A 16,062-nucleotide genomic window follows, 5' to 3' on the forward strand; every position below is an offset into this window, starting at 1 on the left:
ACGTTAAAAGACAGGTTGCACACACTGGAAGGTTCTTCTTTGTGGGTGTAAAACTGCTTTACATGAAAGTTGTAGAGTTGAATGTGACGCATTACATGTCACATAAAAATGCACTTTCGTAAACACTGCGGAATGACTTTTTAGGAGGGGTCATGTACATTCTGTAATGCAAGTGTACAGAGGTGAGAAGTGTAAACACTAGGATACGTCCTTGATGAATTTCTGCTTCTTCATTGGGTGAAATTTATAAAGACTGGCAGATTTTGGGGAACGTTTACACACAGTGATGACTTGGATTATGTAAGCTGCACTTTTGATTGAAGTACCGTGATATTTGTGGAAAGCGATGCACTTTCGGAACAGGAGCATATTGTGTGTAGTTTGTGGGGACAAAACTACGGTGTTCATTCTTCTCTCTGGTATTCTGCTCTCTTCCCTGCTCCCTCTTCATGTCTTCTGTTCTTCTTTTCTGCATCTCTTCTGTTCTTCTTTTGTGGGAGCATTGATGGGGAAAGGGACTGAAGAATTTTGTCCGGTTTGGGAGTTTCTTCTTATAAGGGTGGAAAGTGTTTGTTCCATGTACTAAAATACTGGCAGGCTGGCTGGCTCGCATGGCTGTTGCATGCTGTTGTCCTGGGAAGCTAAACCGTCGGGATGCGTGAAGATTCGGGTTCGAATCCCGTTCTCCTCGCTGGTGATTGGCCAAACTGCTGCATGTTGATTCCCAATAGATACGCTGGGAAAATCCTTCTCCTGTTGATAGCTCTTGACTGGTGTGATGAATAGACAGACTTAGGTAAAGGATAAAGTATAATTTCGTAAACGGGAAATGAGGAAAGGGGTGTTGATCTAGACTTATTAACACAAATACAGAAATTCAACTGCTTTGCCATTCCTCGTATGAACATTTATAAGTTACCACGATAATACAATATAAAGAAAGCTAATAACCATAAAATAATAAGGTATGTAATTAGATTGATACTGAATAAGGTTAGTTATATTTATGTGAGAATTCATAACGAAACCAATGAAATATTTGTTAAAATTATCGAAATTATTTCTTTAATTTCCCTTGTGCTATGAGAAATGTCCTGTTTCCGTTTGATTCAACTTAAATTACTACTACTCTTTTGAATGGAAAATTGCTTGCTATAAACATTGAAAACTCTACTTTGCCTATTATTATACTATTGTTAACGAACATTCTAGACAGTCGACCAAGTCCTGTTATCGTTAAAAATTGAACGTGTACTGGCTCATTGTGGTGAGAGAGGTTTAAAATATACATACTTTTACTGGGAAATAAAACGTTAAGATATATAATCGCTTAAATTTATTCTAATAGTTTGCTTCGCTTGAAGCAAATTCTGTTCGTAAAAGCGTTTCTGGGAATTATAACGCCGGAGTGGCAACATTGTATCAAACAAAGAATTTGCTATCATTGAAGTTTTCCTTCCCGTGGTTGTCCTGTTAAAGGAATACATGTCTTTCGCGGCCGAAGTGGCTGCTTCTTGCTGCGTAACTCGATACAAGAGGGAAAGGGGGGTGATTTTCTTACGTTGCAAATTCTTCATTCCGACGGCTTCAAGACTGGAGACTAAATTCAACGTTTGGAAAAAAAAAAAAAAAAATGTGTCGTGACAAGCCGACTGGGTCCAAAGATGACCGACGGAGGATTGCGGGATGGCAAGGGGTTTGAGGAGTGAGAGGGGTTTGCTTCTCCGCTGCCGAGCTGGACTTTGGTCGCTCCCATACAAAAATGCACGTGTTTAAAACTGTACTGTTTACTCTCTGTAATGTTTATAACGTCGGGCTGGACTCGCGGTGATTGGTTGCTTGGTTATCGCGGAGGCTTCGCCCGCAGCGGTGTTAACACTTTTGGCGCTGCTCCCGTTTTTCAGCTTGTGAGGTTTAAACTTTGATTCCAGCGACGTTGCTGCTGCCGATCGCGCTGACGCGACTCGAACCATGTCCCAATATTATTTCAAATTACCAGGCAAGCAGTTTAGTACAATCGAGGGTGTTTTAATAAGAAAATTCTTATTCTGAAGAACATGACTAATAAATTACTTTGGTTTCTTGTTAAGATGACACGATTTATGTAATGCTTCTGCTCTTGACTGTACAAGTTCCTGTGCATATTTAGTCTTAACCGCAGTTACTCTTTTTTACAACTAACGTTATTTCCTACCTGAAGTTTTACTTTTCTTGATGGGGGCTTTTCTGGTATAAATTTGTTCAAACTTTACTATTTAAAAGATAATTATTATTTTAGTCTCGTTAGTTTACTTTTCGTCTGCTAACAATCGTTTATTTTGAAATCGACCATAAAAAATAAGATAAAGTACTCTCTAAATATGCGATAATTAACTTTATATTATGCTAACATCACTAAAAATGAAGAATCTATAATTCCCTCTACTCATTCTAAAATATGCTTAGCATATTATTGTGGCAAAGTTAGAAACTAAAACCGTTGTGGTTTACTCATTATCATTCTGCGATGGCAGAATGGATTTCCAGGATTTTGGTCATGATCCAATATCCGAAGGAAAATACTTGTTATTGGAGCGCAAAAAAAATCTTGACATCGACGTCTACATATTCATATAATATAAATATTCTCATAATTGGCGCTTAAAATAAACTTTGCTAATATAATCATATACCTTCTTCTGAAGAGTAACTATAAAATTCTAGTGATGTATTCGCTAAGCTAGTAGTATTACTTACTGCAAAAAAACTTTTGTGCCTAAAGCACATTATTAAAATAATAAGTCTGCTTTTAATCTTTAATATTATTAGTGCCATTTTTTTATAAATTATTATTATGTCACGCGAGTGGATTTAATATATTAGACCTGTTTCACTTTAATAAATGCCGTAACTTGGAGCAAACTTGCAATATTTATATTTAAGATTTTAAAACAATCTGCATTTTAAAGTTTTTAACATTCGAAGCTACAACGTGCTAAGGATAAATATTCAACTGTCAAACGAAACAATGTTTCGGACAGGAAAAAAATATATAAATATATACTAACAAAAAAATCTCGTTAATATGTGAGAAACGTCCACGCCGTGTGATGCTCTCCTAATTCTCTTCTAGTTATTCAAAATAAGTTGGCTGTGCCTAACTTTGCTTAAAGCATATAAGTATATGTATATATGTGTACGGATTCATTCTCGTCACTACTGCTTACCTATGTACGGATATCTCTCGTCACTGCAGCCTATTTATACATCTATTACTTCTCAACTAGAACTTTTAATTAATCGGGCGGTTTATACCCTAAATCACGGTACGCCACTCTAACTATATACGCCTGGCGTAATAGCGGACATAATTGTACAGCGTGTCGAGGAATATAATTAGCGTTTCGTTTCTTTACATATTAACATGAATTAAAATTTTCAGGCAATGTATGCGTAAGTTAAGGTAACGTAAGGCAAGTGACTATCTCGTATAAACTTGACTATCTCCTTAATCTAAGCTCCCTTCATGAGGTGCTAGGAGACTTCAGTCATTAAGAATATAAATGAGTGGTCCTCGGGGCCTTATTCGTTCCCAAAACTATATATGTATAAAATGTAATATCCTCGTTGCAAAAGTCTTAGCAGTCATAGTTCAAGCATTCTAAATCCTTTACAAGTTACGGTCAGTTTTAAACCAAATTTAAATTAAACTTTTAAGGAATCTCAAATAATAATAATAACAAAATATTGACTCAAACAAGCATACTCTGTGCTATGACTCGTTAAAATGCACCATAGTGCTGATTGACTCTGACTCGGTGGCACTAATTTATTTTCCTCATTCATAAATAACTTTAAAATCCACTTTTAATCCACGTTGTTAATTAATTAAAATGTTAAGGGTAAAAAATCATTTACTGCTGGCTATAGCTTACTGCATCCTCATAACCAACGTTGTCATAATTTTTGTATCCAAGATCATATAAAAAAATTCTAAAATCACTGTCAATGCAAGAAATCTTCAAATCTAAATGCCTTTCCCTTATTTCTTATTTAAAATTCTGGATGGTAAAAATTTCCCAGGTGGGAATTTGTCGTAGCCAGGGTACAGGATTCGCGAACGAACCACAGCGCTACCAGGAGCGGATTGATAGGGAAACGTCCACGAACGTCCCTGGGCCGACCGCATTTTTGGCAAAATGTGGCTGCCTAAAACCCGACATCGAACCTTCCGCCACGTGGAATGCCGGACGCTCCTGATACCAAATCGCCAGCCCGACGCGGGTAACCGCGCCGGAGCTAGGGCGCAGGTTCCTCCGCATTTTTACATTTTGCTGATGACCGACGCTGACTTGAGGTCGATAAGTTTCATTTGATTCATTCTCGAGTTAGAACTCGACATCTATCATTGTTTACTGCACTATTTTTCCCCGCTGGTACTTAATACTTAATATAAATCCGCGCGCAACTTTCCAGATTCCGTGTTTCAAAATGCATACTTTTGATGGTAAAAGAAAACTGATAAAACCTTGATTCTGATAATTCTTAGGTGTGGTTTCACTTTTCATGCCCTAAAATTGAAATTTTCATAAGTGAAATCCTGCGTCTATCACCACGTAATCACCAATTTTCATCTCATTTCCGCAAAAATGGATGAAAGCCCTAAGCACCTCCATCCACGTCTCATGCTATTTTCTCATCGCATTTCCGAAAAAATGCGTGAAAAGCCCCAGCAAATCCACCACGTCTCATGCTATTTTCTCATCGCATTTCCGAAAAAATGCATGAAAAGCCCCAGCAAATCCACCAAATGCAAGCTGGGTAAAAAATACCCAGAAGAAAATGGCTTCTTTAGTCTTCTAATGGAAAACATGTTTAACACAAAATCGAATAAACGTGTAACATCATTCACTACCTGTTTTCACTTGAAGTTTATAATTGCTGCATGCTTTTCTTTATTTTACATGATTAACAAAATCTTCAATTTCGTTTATTGCATAGAATAAGTCATCACTAACGTTTGTGTGCTACGCTTTGACATTGTGAACAACGTATCCTGATTAATCAGAACTGACAACGAGGAGCAGATAAAACGACTTTCACCAATCATTGGCTAGTAGGGAATCAAGGATGAACACCTGTACACGAAAGGGGTGGGGAATCGCATGTTATTGAAGAGAGGATGGAAGCTACATGTCAGGAAACAAACTTTCTCTTCAGCTGTCTTCGAGTCTTAGAATTATCCAAATAAAAGGTACGCAAATTCAAATTATACTTGAATTTTTAACATTGGTTAGGAATTTCAAGGATAATAATAATAAACTGTTTGAATTCTAAAAAAAATCCACTGTATTAAAAAAACTGTTTGAAAATGTTGATATTCCACCCTAACATTATTATGGGACAGAGTTTACAAATGGGTATTACTCCTCAACCAGTGCATTTTGATTATATATTTCACCTTCATATGTAATAATGAAGAACAAAAGACCTTGTTCACAACGAGCGACAATTAGTGGTAAAATTTACACAAAAATTAGCTCTCTCAAATTTAGCATTTTTTTTTTCCAAAACTGGGGGGAAAGGCATTACATGTCCCCAAAGAGTGGTCTCGTGCATCCACAGAGCCAATGCAAAAAGTGGTTTTATTAATTATTTTCCATAACGTGGCAACACTACTTTTTCTTATGAGTTACTTAAAAGCATCAGCACATTTTCAAAACCAACTTTGCATGGTTGTAGGAACGTACCACACAGAATACTAAACTCTGCTTCGAATTTCCATTTTCTTCTTCTTCTTCCTTCAACTTTCATTATTGAGAGGTACTGCATAAAATTCACCTCCGCTAAAACCCCAGTCATAAAAAAAAACAAGCTTTACGGCAATCAGTTCTCAAGTTACAATTCCATTTCTCTTTGCACTTACAATTCCTTTTGTACTTCACGTTAAGCCTGAAAAGTACATGTCTTGAAAGTTCCCATCCACTAAAGATTAAATTATTATTGTTTGATATTTTCACTAATAAAGTAGTTATACATTGGGATTAATCCACGATCTCTGATGAAGTGTGAAAATTTAGAAATGGCAATGAATGCAACGGAGAGCAAGGATTCAAAATTTTCATTTGTTTGAAAACAGCATTTTCTATTTGGCCCTCCATTATCTTGAAATTCAGTGCCCAAAAGGAGCATATTTTCTTTTACCTACAAACACTTCTCCTTGAATGCACATGGAACAATAGAATGTTAAAAAGAATTATGTACTCACATTGGGCTCAGCTGACTACTTCAAGTTGCCTGTCTTCATCTGCGCACCCATTTCTCAAAGTCTGCCAATACCAACATCTTTGTTGATGAGAAGTTGACTGCAGATTCCAACTGAAAATAAGAAATGTATTTCAATTTAAGGACTAATTCAATTTCCCATATTGAATATACATAGATTTCATTTGATTTATTTTACTTCGCTTCTTATGCCACTTTTGGCTAATTTGCAAAGATGGGGACGAATGATGATATGATGAACTTTATGAATAGACATCACAAACGCCCAAGCCAGGATTCGAACCCAGGACCCCTGGCATCGCAGCACGATGTGCTAACAACTTGGCTACGGGGGCGGGTGAATATACATAGACAAATTCACCATGAATAATGGGGTGTTTCACTTATAGGACAGTACCGTTCGACATTTCAAAATAGAACGCCTGTAGATTGGTATGAAATATACCTACTTATGTACTAATCTTTTAGTTTTTGGCTGTATGTTGAGTAAACTCAATATCGGAAGTGGAAGACATTGGTTTATGTAACTATAAGTATGTTAAATAATTGTGAGTGTTCTTTAATGATATAATAACAATAAACTTTAGTAAAGGTAAGAAAATTATATTTTAATTCTTCCACTATCATGTCCTGAGAGGGCTTGTTGTAGCCGCAACATAAAGGAGTCTCAGGACCCTACCAGGATGTGGTAATCCTGTGGCTCGGACCAAAAGGAACTCGCAACTGGTATCAGTGGAAATTTGTAAGAACACAGGAAGTAGTATCAGTTCATCTTATATTAAGCCAATTAAAATGCATATAAAACATTTAACTTCAGTAATTTTTATGGAAGGCTATTAAATTATGGATACTATATAAGTACTGTGGTGACCAGGGCTTCATTTATTTATTTATCATGTTCAGTCACTTCCATCTGACAAATTACGTCGCCACTTAGTTTGTTTTCTTTTTTCTCCATTACTCCCAAGCTTGCAGAGTAGCGGTGGTCCAGTCGGTAGGGCATATGACTGCTACACAGGAGGCCCAGGTTCGATACCCAGGGTGGGCGTTCTAAGTTGTCCCCGGATAAAGCAGCTCTGGAGTTCACCCAGCTTCAAAACAATGGGTGCCTGGGGAATAGAGAGCATGGTGCTGAACACATCACCTTCAAAATGATCGAAAATATGTTGGGGCCCTATCCACACATCCCCTAAATCTGTCTTCATGGAATGGTTCTATATGCACGGGGAACTTTACCTGAGCTTGCTGGGAGGCACACTACTGTTACCTGGCGATGTCCTTGATGAAGGGTGTCATCAAGGTTTTGCGATTAGCAAATCATTAACAGGGACAACGTCTACAGTGGAGGAAACTATATGAACTGTAATGCGCTGACGTACAGCCCACCCGAGAAGTGGGTGAGGTGATAGATAGCTCCACAAATGCCTGGGATTCAAGTGCGAGCGAGAAAACTTATCTTGTTTTTAAGTGGCAAAATCAAATTTAGTTTTTATTCATGACATTGCACTTTCTAGTCATTCATACTATGTGCATACATGGTGCAGCAAAGCTGAAATCCAAGTCAGACAAGCTGCGCCATCAACACAACCTGCTCCACCATCGTAACCAGATACCAGTAACAAAACCAAGTGGTTTGCCTTTCCCTACTATCCTACCACCTTACCAAAACCCTCCGCCCCTACAACATCCAAATAGCACACAAACCAACCTCGAAAATAGCTGACCAACTAAACAAACATAAACGGTACTTCCTCTCCCCCTCAACAATCCAGGCATCTATGATGCTGAATGTGAGTGCAAGGCTCACTATATCAGCAGATCCATCATGCTCATCAGTGAGAGAATTCAGCAGCAGCTATCAAATGCAAAAACTGCCCAATCCACCACCGGACTTGCCAAGCATATCAAATTCCACAACCATAAAATTGAGAAAGTACATGTCAAATACAAAGCACACACTCTGATACACACAAAAATTAAAGAAACACACGCCATCATGCACTACAAACATTAACTGAACATAGATAGTGGTCAGGTTCACCACGCCTTGATTCCGTTACTGCAGCAATTAACACTGGTGAACAGCAGACAACATATACACAGACATACAGGCGACAGCAGCACACCTAGCGGCAATTTAGGATCAACAACAGAAATGTGCCAAGCAACAACACAACGAATTCCAATGAGGATGGTGGCAGTGGCTACCGAAATTAATAGAAAATAATGTAAAACAGCTTCGCAGAAAACGGGAGTACCTTAATTTTCTAGTCATATTAATTAAATTGCCATTCATCATATTAATTAACGCCATACATTTCACAACACAGATTGCCGAGGATGATTTTGAACTGCCTGATGATATTTGGGATTTATAATTTAGAAAATGTGATAAAGATGTTTCATCTAGAATAATAATAAAACAGACTGCTTGTTTCACAGTTAAGTTGTTATATTACAACTATGTAACATTGACAAAATCCATTGCATAACAGATTCTATTTTGTAAAATTTTTTAACCATTGTTATAACTGTATCTTTAATGAAACTAAAAATAAATGTCTGATGAAGGGAGTGTGTGTGTGTTCTCCTGAAACGTCACAATAAAAAACTGTATTTTTTAAAATTTGTAACAACCATACACTACAAGAGAAATAAGTCAAATCTTGTTAAAACTAATGTGCTAAAATACATGTTTAAGGTAAAACTGATTGGAATAGCCACTCGGTACCAATTTAAGGGAAAGAATTATATCAAAGTCTGGATGGACTGATGTGAAATTTTGATCAATACCGATAAAGTACAGATATAAAAATTAACTATTTTTCTACCGATCCAATAAAAAAATTCGAAATAGTCCTTGAAGATCATAAATAGTATATTGACCTCTTTAAAAAAATTATGTTAATAGATGACTTCAATTCTAAAGAAGTCGCATATTTAGACATTTACTTAAAAAAAGGTAGGGAATGGAGATAAAAAAACATACCAAAATGACAGAATATTGCACTAAATTATAATATGTACATATCAGATCAGTAATTTTATAGTCGATACCAATGGAGTACCATCCCTACAGCAAAGTCAACAAGCAAAACACATGGAGTATAGTAAACCTTGATGTGCACGTGGATTTTTTCCAAACAAATTCATGCAACCCTAATGATTATTAGAGAAATAACTTGAAATACAAATTATAAATATTTAAATGTATCTAATTATCAGAAGAAGTGTCACATTAAGAAATTCTCACAGGTTAGCAGGAGTTGCCAGTGATCCAGTGTTTTAATCCCAGCCTAAGCATGGGGGTTCTTTGCGAGTACTCCATCATCAATTTCATATCACCACTCATCTTCATTGCCGTGATTAACCAATAGTGGCAGAAAGGTGATGCTAAATAACAAAAATTAAATAAAATCAAGAAATTTTCAAAGAATTTACATAATACAGGGTATCTATAAAAGAACTCCTGGGTTTTCAAGCTAAATATTTTATTAAAAACAAACCCAGGAAAAAGTAAATACATATTTTTGAAGGTAATGTTATCAAGTTTGGTTTACAATTTAGTAAATTCCAATGTGTGCCCCGTTTAACGTTAATCGACTTCTTGCCACGTCCTGGGGTGACGGTTGCGATAAACCATGTTCTTCACATGTCCCCATAGGAAAAAATTTAAGGGAGTAAGGTCCGACTTCTTGGAGGCCATGGAATAGGTCATTTCCTTCCAATCCACACTTCCAGTTTCTTTCAACGCCTTAAGCCATTGACGAATGGTTTTGTCCAAAGGCTAAACACCACCATACTCGCGTCAAAAGTTCCGCTGTACAGTAATAACACATCCAGTTTCTACAAGCCATATCACACACTGAGCCTTCTGTTGTGGCGTTGCCGTTGCACTGAACTGCACTGACTGTGTTCGGCCCGGCTCAGCCACTTCAAGGTCAACGCTGCGCAGCATTGCGAACCTTTGTTGGAATAAACTCCAAACAGCATGGATAAAACTTGATGAGCTACTGATTTCAAATTAATTAAATAACCTGAGTTATCTAATACCGTTTACGCATTATTATGATTTTGTTTAAACCCCAGGAGTACTTTTATAGATACCCTGTATTAGAATGTCCATGCTACTCAATACCTTTAACAGCTGCAATACTGGAGTGCTGCTCCATCTTCAGTAGGCACTGAGCTTCAATCAAGATATCATCGCTCCTCCCTCGTTGTGGTCCATATCTGAGAATATCACTGTAGATTGCTGAAAAAAAAAATATATAATGTAGCTATGATTCAGATAGTGAATTATTGAAACCAGCTTGACATTGAGGTCCACAGAGAAATGTCAGTGGATGAAACCACAGAATAACAGATAAAATTGCTAAATATGTATGTGATTATAATACAAGATGCATTCAATAAATAACCGGAAAAGTTGTATAAAAATTCTAAAATACAACTGTGATTGTTGTGTTTGTTATTTTGTGAAGGCATCTGTAAGATATTCATAGCTGGGAAACAGTTGTACAAGGTGGCGGCACCCTTGCAGGAGTGCTCTAAGCTGGAGCATTGAAGTGTCGTGAGGTTTTTGTTGAGGGTAGGAGTGAAACCGATAGATATTCATCGCCGCATGACAGTTCAGTAGGGTGACAACTGTATGAATCGATCACAAGTGTACGAGTGGGCCGAGAAGTTCAAACAGGGCATGAAGGTTCACCGCGGCCAGGTCACCCTGTCACTGTAGTCACAGAAAGCAACATTGCTCAAGTGGAGGACTTGATACGGAGATGATTTGCCTCTCTTTCCCCGCTGTGACTTAATACGTACAATGCCCAGAAGTCGTAATGTAAACGGTACCACCTACTCAAACCTTTTTGTGGGAAAACTGAAACCAGCCATTCTGCAGAAACGACATGGTCTGGTGTCCACTGGTGTGCTTTCACTCCATGACAATTCGAGACCACACACTGCCAGTGTCACATTGTCTACCATCGAGGACCTAAAGTTTAAGTGCTTACCCCACCCTTCATATTCACCTGATCTTGCACCTTCCGATTTCCACACCTTTGGCCCACTGAAAGATGCACTAAGTGGATCGAAGTTCCAGAATGACAAAGTCCAGTCAGCAGTGAACGAGTGGTTAAGCACGCATCCAAAAGATTCTTCTTTCCTGTGGAATCAGTGCCCTTATCAAGCGCTAGTGTAGTTGCATTGAACTAGGGGGAGGGGGAGAGTATGTTGAAACATAGTACTATAGTTTATTTTGGTGTTTGTAATAAATATTTGTTACAGCATATTTCTGGTTATATATTGAATGAGCCTTGTACAATGAATCTTATTTCAAAAGTGACTATTGTGCTTGTAGATATATTTACTTTTGATTCTGCAGAACTTTCGCACGGTAACAATACCAACCAGAGGTAGACAAACTAAAAATTCAGGCACTCCCCCCCCCCCCACGTATGGCCTAAGAAAGCCATGAACCCAACTAAGATAAAGTAACACAAGATTTGATTAAAAATAATTAATTCTTGCAGCAGTGGCCTTCTTAAATAAAGTCTCCTCCAGTAAACAGCAAAAAGTGAGGTGGGAAACTAACTGCCCCTTACTGCCACCACTGCCTCTGATGATTCTGTTGACCACGAGAAGAGTAAATGTTACTCGGCTGTAGATAATTTAGCATTTGATTACCTGGCAAAATTGCCCAAAACAAGAGATATTAATCTACAATATCAATATTATTGTAACTTGCAAAATATTTTGTAAAAACTTTCTCCCTTGTTCTGCTGATAAGTGAACAAGGATAACAACATTTGCATCGACCAAAAAAGAAGTAAATTTGATTATTGCTTCCAGAAAATCAATTGTAATCTATCTAGAAGCTTTTCATTTATAATGATCGACTGACCGAACCAGCAAAATCAAGTGAAACAAAGAGCATAATACGAGGGTGATTCAAAAATTAATGTAACAAGAACTCTCGTGGGTATCATATCATATCATATCTTCCTGTTCTTCGAATTTCCCACAAGGCTTCTAGAAGGGCAGCACAGCTTTATTACACCGCCGTTTGATGGCACACATGTTGCGTCAGATGCTCGCAATATCAGTTGGAAGATGGAAACATAGTCAAGTGTGGAAGCACGTAGGACATCTCACCAGCAGAAATTCATTGTTAACTGGTGCTAATGTATTGTTATGGAAACAGGTGTGGGCTTGGTGCACCGAGTTGAGCAACGATCCAGTCGGCCAAACACATGCACCAAAGATGACAATTTGTGCCATATTGAAGGTCTGATTCAGGATGATCGTCGCATTTAACCCATTAATGCATGGTGTCCGATTAATCGGACACTAACATATTTGCATTTTCTGTAACACTGTTTCACTTTAATTGGTTATATTTATCAAATCTAGTTCCTTGGTACCTCTGTGATGCATATGTCACCCCACGGGTTTGGCAACATTGTAAATTTCCCACCAAATTGTAAGGGAGTGAAACATATAGAGTGAGCTGTACTACGTTTCTGCGTAACGGGAAAGCTAATTTCAATTCATATGTAGTAGTTGACATTTATCCGAGATGTGTTTTGACAAATATGAATAAGAGACATTAGTAATCAAACATGTAACACTAATTTCTGCATTAGTTTTATCCCTGAGCTGCTATTGCGAGAGAAAATATAGTGTCCGATATATCGGACACTGTGCTCATTGAGCACTTTATGCAGATTTTCCATTTCCTGTAAAATTTTCGATACCTTTGATGTTTAGACATTGTCAATGTATATATATGTGTATGTATGTGTGTGTGTGTTTGTGCATTAGTGTGTGCATGTTTATGTGTGTGTGTGTGCGCATTAGTGTGTGTATGTATATATGCATGTATGTGTGCGTGTTTTTATGCACTGGTGTGTGAATGTGTGCGTGTTTATGCATTAGTTTGTGAATGTGTGCATGTTTGTGAATATGTGCGTGATTGTGCATTAGTGTGCGTGTTTGTGCTTGAGTGTGTGTGTGTGTGTGTGTGATCAAATTTTGACTACTATGGAGAATGAAGATATGGAGGAGGAGGAGGAACAACTCATTTATGTTACACCCCCATGCGGCCAAACTAAACAATTTTTGGCAAAATACGCTAATGAGTGTTTGTGAGGTGCAAACTAAGATATGAAGTTGTGTTGATTGTGAAGGTTCATCCAGTAATGTAGCGTCTACATCTACCACTACACATAACACTGGTGCTTCAAAAAAAAAAAAAAAAATAATAATAATACGTCTTCAGACAAAATCAAGACCCTTGTGGAAGAAAAGTCTACCTTCAATCTAATTACAAACTGAGTGCTGCCCTATTGAACCATCTGAAGAAGCACGAAACTGTGAATCACCATTAGACTTTTATAATTTATTTTTTTGATGAGGACATGCTAAATCTTATAACAAATCAATCCAAATTGTATGCTTCGCAAAAAAATATTGATCTTGATTTGACGAAAGAAGAACTTCTTGTTGTTCTTGGTGGTCTCTTGTTGTCAGGTTATGCAAAATATTCAAACAGACGTATGTTTGGTCAAAAGAAAAATATACTCCTTCGATACTTTCTGAAATCATTCCTTGTGATCGGTTTGAGACTATTCTGCATAATATTAATTTGAATGACAATTCACAAATAGATGAGTCCGATCGTCTGTACAAGATACGGCCATATTTCGAGAAACTTTTCTTCCTCATCTTTCGAACAGCATGGGGGTGTGGACGAAATACTTTCCATCGACGAGAGTATGATTCCTTACTACGGGAGACACTACGCAAAACAGTTCATTAGAGGAAAGTTGATCCATTTTGGGTTCAAGAACTGGGCAAAAAAGCTCTAGTAGTGGTTACATGATAGATTTCCAGTTGTGCACAGATACAATCAGATATCGGACTACTGTGTTCTATACTGTAATAATAATAATTTTGTGTATATTTGTTGATTTCTATTGCGAATGTTTCCATTTGTATTGTTTCTTCGAAATATGTGTATGTATTTATGCAAACATACACATGACGATTAGGGGGGCAGTTGCCCCCCCCCCCCCATTTTTCGTAACTTTTGCACCTGCACTATGATAAACCTAATCTGCAAAGGGAAATATACTGTCTTTGCCCCCCTACATTTGGCACCTTGCCTCCCCCTCCCTGCCGCCCGGTTTTAGAACCCAATATCCGCCACTGCATATGACTGATCTTAAGTGTTTTATTTTCTTTTGGTTACATATTTTGTACAGCAATACGTTTTCCTTGGGACAGCTATTTATAGACAAAACATGAAAGTGATCATTGTGCACAGTGTCCGATTTATTGGACACACGGAAGTGATCGTAGTGCACAGTGTCCGATTTATCGGACGCACTGTATCTCTTACATACAGTGTAAAAATAAAAATGTATCGTATATTGTGTCTTATTTGAATTGTACTGATACCAAAACCATGAAAAAAATTTCATGAAAGGGATTTGTAAACTTTATGCAGTAATGGGTTAACTTAGTGATTGATATTGCTCAGGAACTCGACATCTCAGTGGGCAGTGTGCACAAGATCGTTCATGAGAACCTGGGCTACCGAAAGACATGTTCACGCTGGCTGCCAAGGCAACTCACAAAAGCACTAGGATGTGATTGTCTCTCATGATCTTGATGTAGTATCTCGAGGAAGGAGTGTCTGTCGTTCCTGCACAATATCGTTATAGGGGATGGAACGTGGGTGCATCATGTGACACCCACTGATTTCAATCTCTTCGCACCATTGAAGAACCACCTGGTTGGTAGGTTATTCACAAGCGATACGATAAGTTCAGCAAGCCGTCATGACATGGCTTCAGGGACTTCACGCAGATTTCTTCTGTGCCGGCATTGATGCCTTGGTGTACCGTTGGAACAAATGTTTGGACAAACATGGTGCCTATGTTAAAAAGTAATGTGTATAAGAACCATACTAGTGTATCAGTATATCTGCCTACAGAATAAAGTTGTCCATGATATATCTTGTTACCTTACTTTTTGAATCACCCTTGTAAATATGTAAAAAAAAAAAATCACAGTTTCTCTTTCCTTTAACTTCCCTTCCTTGCATAGTTGTCAAAAAAATTCAACAAAGTTAAATATTAAGCCTGTGCTTTTGCTGTGTACAGTTTTCCCTTTCATGAAGAAATCATACACTTAGTGCTGAAGGAACAACAAGTTTTTGACAGATCCAGAACTATTTTCTCGAAGGGAGACAGAATATGTGTACGCCCAGAGCAAGTATATCATAAGGTGTGCATACTGTACAGAGAGTTGTTTGAGAAAAAAAGAAAAAAGTTTGGCGAAGTTAGTTTTAGGCCAACAGTGCCACTTGCCTCCACTGGGAATTGAACCTGGAACCTCTTGAGTACAAGGCAACAGTGTTAGCAGTTTTTGTGAAGCAGCAGTGGTTCTACAGGACGCTACTTGAATTAGCACCGATTTAAAAAGAATGAAAGTGGAAAATTCACTTTCTAGGGCAAAACTGTCACAAACATCAGAAAAATATTTCTTTATCTCCATGAGCATAATTTTGCATATAATATGTTTCTGTTCATACTTTATCCTTTGAATGTTTCCCCAATGGTCAGAATGTGCTAACCACTCTGCCACAGAAGCAGCATAAGTTTTGCGGATTAGCTCCACGTCAATGCGTCTTATTTGAATTGCAATAAATAAAAAAAATTCCCAACACTAACACAAGATTCAATTTTGTAATAACCATTCATTTGAAAATTGTCAATATATATATTTTTTGAG

General features: G+C 37.6%; 1 protein-coding gene across 1 annotated transcript in view; it reads right to left on the bottom strand.

Moving 5' to 3' along the window:
• Positions 1–16,062, bottom strand: part of Ctu2 (Cytosolic thiouridylase subunit 2) — a 64,891-nt gene that overhangs the window by 9,214 nt on the left and 39,615 nt on the right. Inside the window, exons 10-11 of the mRNA XM_083138477.1 lie at positions 10,403–10,519; positions 6,248–6,357 (exon numbers count right to left, since the gene is read on the bottom strand). The gene's annotated coding sequence lies outside the window, so the exon portion shown is untranslated. The remainder of the gene's footprint in view (positions 1–6,247; positions 6,358–10,402; positions 10,520–16,062) is intronic.

This window comes from Lepisma saccharinum, chromosome 17, assembly GCF_977018435.1.
Source record: "Lepisma saccharinum chromosome 17, izLepSacc3.1, whole genome shotgun sequence".
Taxonomy (NCBI): Eukaryota; Metazoa; Arthropoda; class Insecta; order Zygentoma; family Lepismatidae; genus Lepisma; species Lepisma saccharinum.